The 6,440-nt window shown below is 40.3% G+C and overlaps 1 non-coding gene across 1 annotated transcript; it reads right to left on the bottom strand.

Annotated features, from left to right (window-relative positions):
• Window positions 1–2,074: 2,074 nt before the first annotated feature.
• On the bottom strand, window positions 2,075–2,181 carry LOC136547818 (small nucleolar RNA R71). Its single transcript, XR_010781767.1, has one exon. It is a non-coding gene; the product is annotated as a small nucleolar RNA R71 (small nucleolar RNA).
• Window positions 2,182–6,440: the final 4,259 nt, after the last annotated feature.

Here is a 6,440-nt window from a genome sequence, read left to right as displayed (position 1 = left end):
TATCTTTAGCGTCAGATCATCCATCGATAAATATAATTTTTAGCGCCAGATGTTTGACGGTGATGCGATGTTGTGGTGTAGTGGATCTAGAAGACTCTAGAGGATACCACACCATGGCAAAGGGCGAGAGGCAGCTAGGCTATAGGTTGGCCGGCCCTTGGCCCACCTATCAACACCCTCCTTCGAATGTCAGTTCTCCATCACCTTAGGGTTTGCATCTACACCATTCTTCAAGTTGGTTTGATCCGAGGGCTCAGAATTGAAGCTCCGCCCTATATATACTAGCCCCTACCCCCTCCCTCAGGCATAAGTCATTCAAGAGATCAAGAAACCCTGATCATCCTCAAAGCTCCACCATTATTCTAGGGCATAGCTAGCTAGGCTAGATCTAGAGGGAGGCAAGCTTCGCTTGGATTCCTGATCATGTCAAGAAGCGTGGCTTTGAATAGCCCATTGTATCCTCTTTTGTATCTTTCATTATTCATATGTTTGCTATAATTGATTCAATATTGTTCTTAATATTATTCATGTTCTAGTTATCATGTTCAACGTTTACTTTGATTATGTGCTTAGTATAGCTAGATTATCATTATATTCACGCATAAGTTTGTATAGCGCTCACTCCAATGTACATGGGTTGAGTGGTCGACATTGTGTAAGCATGGTGCTTATACATTGTTTACCTATGGATGCACCCTATATTTTGGGCCATGTGGTACATCATGGATGTGACACTCCCGTTGAGTCCTTTGTAGTCCACTCCCTGAATATAATACAAGTATAGGATCTAGTTACGAAGGAAGACATGCTCTATTCTTGATCTTCCTTAGTAATATCCCTTATGTGTAGATATGAAGTTGATCTTAGCCATGACTACTAAGTGTAATTGCACTAATCAACATATGCTTTGACTTGTAATTAAGAATGACTTAGGAATTATTCCTCTAATTTTTACTTAGCAATGCTAATGTCATAGAAAAAAGTACTCCGAGTGAACATTTGTCATTTATCATTACTTATCATATTTATCTCTTGATTTACCCATGTTGTGAGTAGAAGTTTGGTTATGGTTTACTTCTCCATCATATGTATAAGTTATCAATATATTCCAACTGCCCGTCCTTCCCTGTGGTAAAAATATAAATAACGATACCTAAAATGCTACCGGGTGAAGTGCTATAATGGTAAATTATCTGTGCGCATGCAGATCCCTTTCATTTATATATTTTTTCTAATCACATAAAATACTAAAGTACTTCTTAGTATCATTCTAGTACTGATGCTAGTTAGTACCAACAAGCATTTCTGGCATCATAGTTAGGGATGACAACCTAGCAAAAGTGATGTTAAGAAATGTCAACAAACATTAGGTGGCTATGTAAACAAGTGACATGTTAATAAATACCAACAAGCATTTTTGGCGCCATTGCCAGGGAAGGTAGCTAGGCAAAAAGGAATATTGATAAACTTGTACTTACTGATGTGATCGAGGAAAACCATTGACCTCTGCTCAAACAGGCTTACCCTTGGTCTATCTACTTTTGAATCTTATGTAGGGTCATGTATGACCGGTTTTGACCTTTTGATAAACTACGTTGAAGATCCAGAAGCATTAATTAGGAGGACTAGAGCTAAACACAAGAAAGTTCTGGCTTTAGAATCGGAAGACAACTAGACTAGGCGCAGCTTAACACTAGTTTTTGAAGCCATGGCCAACAAGACTCTCTGTGAATTCTCTTCTACTACTATGGCCAACATCCATACTGGACCGACAATCAACATTGGAGACAATACTTTTGAGCTCAAGCCAGCTCTCATCAACATGGTGCAAGCTAGCCAGTTTTGCTGAAAGGCACATGAAGATATGAGTGCTCATCTCCAACACTTCCTGATGATCTGCAACACTTTCACCATCAAGAGAGTAACCAGAGATGCCATATTACTTTGCCTCTTCCCATTCTCACTTTTGGGGAAGGCAAAGCAATGGTTCTACGCCAACAAAGATAGAAACACTACATGGGACAACTGCTCCGCTGCCTTCCTAGCAAAGTTCTTTCCCACAGGCAAGACTAATGCCCTACGAGGAAGAATTTCAAGTTTTCAACAATAATATGATGAATCTGTCTCTAAGGCATGGGAACGCTTTCAAGACTACATATCAGAATGTCCTCATCATAGGATGGAGGATTGGCTACTCATGCAGACTTTCTACCATGGGTTGACAAACAACACCCATGAGAATATGAATATCGCTGCTAGAGGTGCTTTCTTATCACTCACAATCGCACAAGCAACAACTCTCATGGAGAAGATGGTCTCCAACCAAGGTTGGAATGAAGAATGTCTCAAACCTACAAGAGAGGTGGAGGTATGCATCAACTCAAAGAGGTAGACATGTTGTCTGCCAAGATGCATTTGCTCATGAAGAAGCTTGAAGACAGAGCCAATGAGAAGCAAAAAGTCATGCACATTCATGATTCTCGCATGACATGTGAAGAATGTGGCAACACCAGGCATTCAAAGAACAATTGTCCTAAAACCCATGAGGATGTGAACTTCATCAACAACAACAACTATCGTCCTCAATAGAATCAATGATGGAACCAACAAAGGCCCAACTACCAAGGTAATAATTTCAATAGTCAACCACCCTTGAGAGAGTTAATTTTTTGCCAAGCTAAAATTATGGAGGGCTTATCTAGAAAACTAGCTTCCAATGATAAAATCTTAGAAAATATAAATAATAGAATAGATAACTTTGATGTAGACATGGCCTGATCTTCTGATACATATGATAGCGTCGATTGGTGGAGACTCGACGTTCACGATCTAGGCTTTGAACCAAGATTGATTTGGACCCCCACAACTGTTACAACACTGCTCCGTTGGTTATCAACCACGCGAATACGATTGACCTCACCGAGAAAGCTTTCCTGTAAGAGAATCGAGAACACAAGCAAGAACAGGATGAACGCAATCTGAAATTGCAAATAAATATGAGGCTTATGATAATGAGAAGGAGTTCAAGTCTTTATTCGAAAGGACTAATCGTCACAGGCGAACAAGATCAAGAACAGGGGCCCTAGTTCATAGTAAGCGACCTTGGCAGCATAGTTGCAGCAAAACAATGCCTATTTCACAAGGAAATCAAGAACTAAACAAAACCCAAATCATAAGGAGAGCGACGACTGCTAATTATAGAGTCTTGGGCGTCAAACCCCTAGACGAGCCCCCAAATGGGCCCAAACAAGATACACGGTCCAACGGACCAAAAGACGGTGTCGCAACACCCAGGTAGATTCTGGATGCTGACTTGTTTTGACGTTTCCCATTGATTCCGAAGGGCTTTTGATGTGAGACCACTTGCATTGGCTTCCTTATCAAATTAGCTTTCCATCCATATGTGGATCGTTGAAAACGGAGCCCGGATGCACCCGTGTGACTAGTTTTATGATAGACTGGTCCTAGAACTCGAGATTGCTCCAGCTTCAGTTGGACCGGGCCTCCACCTTGAGAAAGATGAATTGGACGCCCATGTTGGACCTCCTCCTCCTCTCCTTGTCTTGTATGCGATGAAGTAGTGATGTCCTCATCATCCTCCCTTTCTTGAATTGAAGTCGTCCTCGACTGAAGTAGATCGTCTCCTCCATTGGATGACAGCAACGATGGCACTAGAAGAAGACGTTCATCTTGGTGCCTAATCCTTCGCAAAGGCGGCTGCCATGGTGGCCTCCCTACTGGGAATTCATCCTCCTTCTCCTACAAAAGGTTAGTACCAACAAGAGGCATAGCATTAAAAGCAGGACCAAGTTAACATATAGACGATGTACAAGTTAAAGCATAACATGGTTCATCATGATCAGCAAGAGCAGATTTAAGAGCAAATAAAACTTCTTTCATGTTACTTGATGGTTCATTTGCTAGTTTGCTAAACTCTTTATCATGGCCTTTCTTTTTCTTTTCAGCAAGTTCCTTTTCATATTGCACAATTTCAGCAGGAGTTAAAGGAAGTAAAGCAATGGTCTTTCCTTTAAACATAAAAGTATATCTATTTTGCCTACCATGATGTACAACATTATTATCATATTGCCAAGGGAGGCCTAACAAAAGTGAACAAGCTTGCATAGGCATGACATTGAAACTAGCATAATCATGGTATGATCTGATAGAAAAATGCACACAAGCAGATTGTGTTACCTTTGCCTTACCACTATTGTTGAACCACTGAACATGGTATGAATGTGGAAGAGCACATGTAGATAAACCAAGGGTCTTGACAAGCTCAGAACTTACCAAGTTATTGCTGCTCCCTCCATCAATTATAGCATGAACATGGAAATTATTGACAATGAGGAATATTTGAAATAAATTATGGCATTGTAGCTTGTCTACTATCTCAACTTGAGTACTCAAAACACGCTGAACAAGGATTGATTTGTAGTTTGCAATGCATGCCACACTATCAATTACCTCATCAGGATCTTCAGCAACATCAGGATCTTCAACACTATCCGCATATTTATCTGCATAAAGATCAGTTGCAAGTGCAAATTCATTCTCTTCATCACTAGCACTAGCATACCCACCATCATCAGTAGCAATATATGCGTGTTTGCTTGGGCATTGTTTAGCAATATGTCTCATGCCCTTGCAGCGGTGGCAAACAACTTTAGAAGAGCTGCTAGAGGAAGGTGTTGCAGATCCACTAGAAGAAGGTGTGATTGGAAAACTCTTCTTTATAGGCGCTGGTGGTGTCTGCACATTAGAAAATTTACTCACCTCGGTTAGACGTGAACGAGTGCACGGAGTCATGGAACACTTAGGTTGCCATCCTTTTACTTCCCTTTCAGCTTTAAGAGCAGAATGATATAATTAGGAAAATCTAGTCCATTCTTTATAGTCAAGAACATCCTGTATTTCACAACGCAAATCTCCAAAAAGTCTAGAACACTTATCCATTTCATCCTCCTATATGTTACTACGTGCTAGACCAATTAAAAGCTCTTGATAATATTCCTCAACAGTCTTACTACCTTGATTTAAATGTTGCAGTTTTAATCGCAGATCACGCTGATAGTATGGAGGAACAAATCTCAATTTCATTTGTCGTTTAAGTACAGTCCAAGTTTGAGGTATTTGAGCATTAGCATTAGCATTATTGCAAATATCATTCCACCAGAAAAGAGCAAAACTAGTAAACTCACTAGTAGCAAGTCTAACTCTATATTCTTCAGGTACTTGATGGGAGCGAAATTTTTTATCTACAGCCATCGCCCAATCTAAATATGCTTCAGGATCAGCAGAACCAGAAAAAGGAGGTATCTTAAACTTGGTTTTAGAGAAAGGATCATTATTACCTTGGTTATTACCTCCCATACCACGTTAGTTAAAGTTCAATCGATTACGGTTACGTGCATCCTCAACACATCATCGAGCTTCAGCTTTAGCCTCCGCGTCGCCATCATCCTCCTTAGAGAGATCATCATCTTCTTCTTCTTCAGGACGTGGTTCAAGATGTCATTGTTCAACATCTTCAATCCTCTTGGCCAAGTTGGTGATTTGTTGAAGGATCTCATTGAACTTGTCATCAAGAATGACACGAAGCTCATTCTTGGAAACACAGTCATTGAAATATGTAGGTGTGTCCCCATTTCCTTTGCCGCTGTAATAGAACCACCCAATTTATACAAGATCAAGTACGGCTGTCCCCGCTAACACGTTGACACGCGCATACTTTCACTTATATAAACCCGGTAGTCCGCCGAGTGTCCCGAAAGACCTCGGTAAATCAACATCACAACTAAGATCGCGTGATTAAGCAAATACACATCACATACACAGGGTTGCAGCGGAAATAATATTACAAATGGGTTCACAATTAAAAGTACAAGTTTGGGTTTCAAAATTGATTAGTGAAAACAACATAGCTTTCAAAAGATTACATTAATATATGTTCCAAATACATTGCTAGCATAAGTGACATCATCCGACAAAAGCATATAGATGAGAAGTAACTATAGAATCACCGAGCCACTAGCGGTTAGCCACCATCTTCACAAGCCAAGAACTTCTCCTACAACATGGTGTGATAAACCCTCAGTACGAGAAGGTACTCAGCTAGACTTACCCGTCAAAACTAGAAATAAAGGATACCAAGGGTCATGCAAGGCTTATGAGGTGGGCTAGCTTGACATAGTTGCATAAAAGAGCTTATGAATATACTGACCAATTTAAACTTAGCATCAAGTTTATCATCATTTACCTGTCCACTAGATTAGCACCTGTACTAGAGCAGTCACTTATTAGGAGCAAACAATATTAACCATAGCAGGTATAATAAGGCTGTCATCATCATATCATCATTCCTAAACCATTACGTTATTTAGTGTATCTACTTTGGAGATAAGCCCATCAAGTTCTCACTAACCGAGAGAGACGGC

The sequence above is a fragment of the Miscanthus floridulus genome, chromosome 3 (assembly GCF_019320115.1).
Source record: "Miscanthus floridulus cultivar M001 chromosome 3, ASM1932011v1, whole genome shotgun sequence".
In the NCBI taxonomy this organism is placed as follows: domain Eukaryota; kingdom Viridiplantae; phylum Streptophyta; class Magnoliopsida; order Poales; family Poaceae; genus Miscanthus; species Miscanthus floridulus.
Note: the sequence above shows the minus strand (reverse complement) of the source record. Positions and strands in the feature narration are given on the sequence as shown.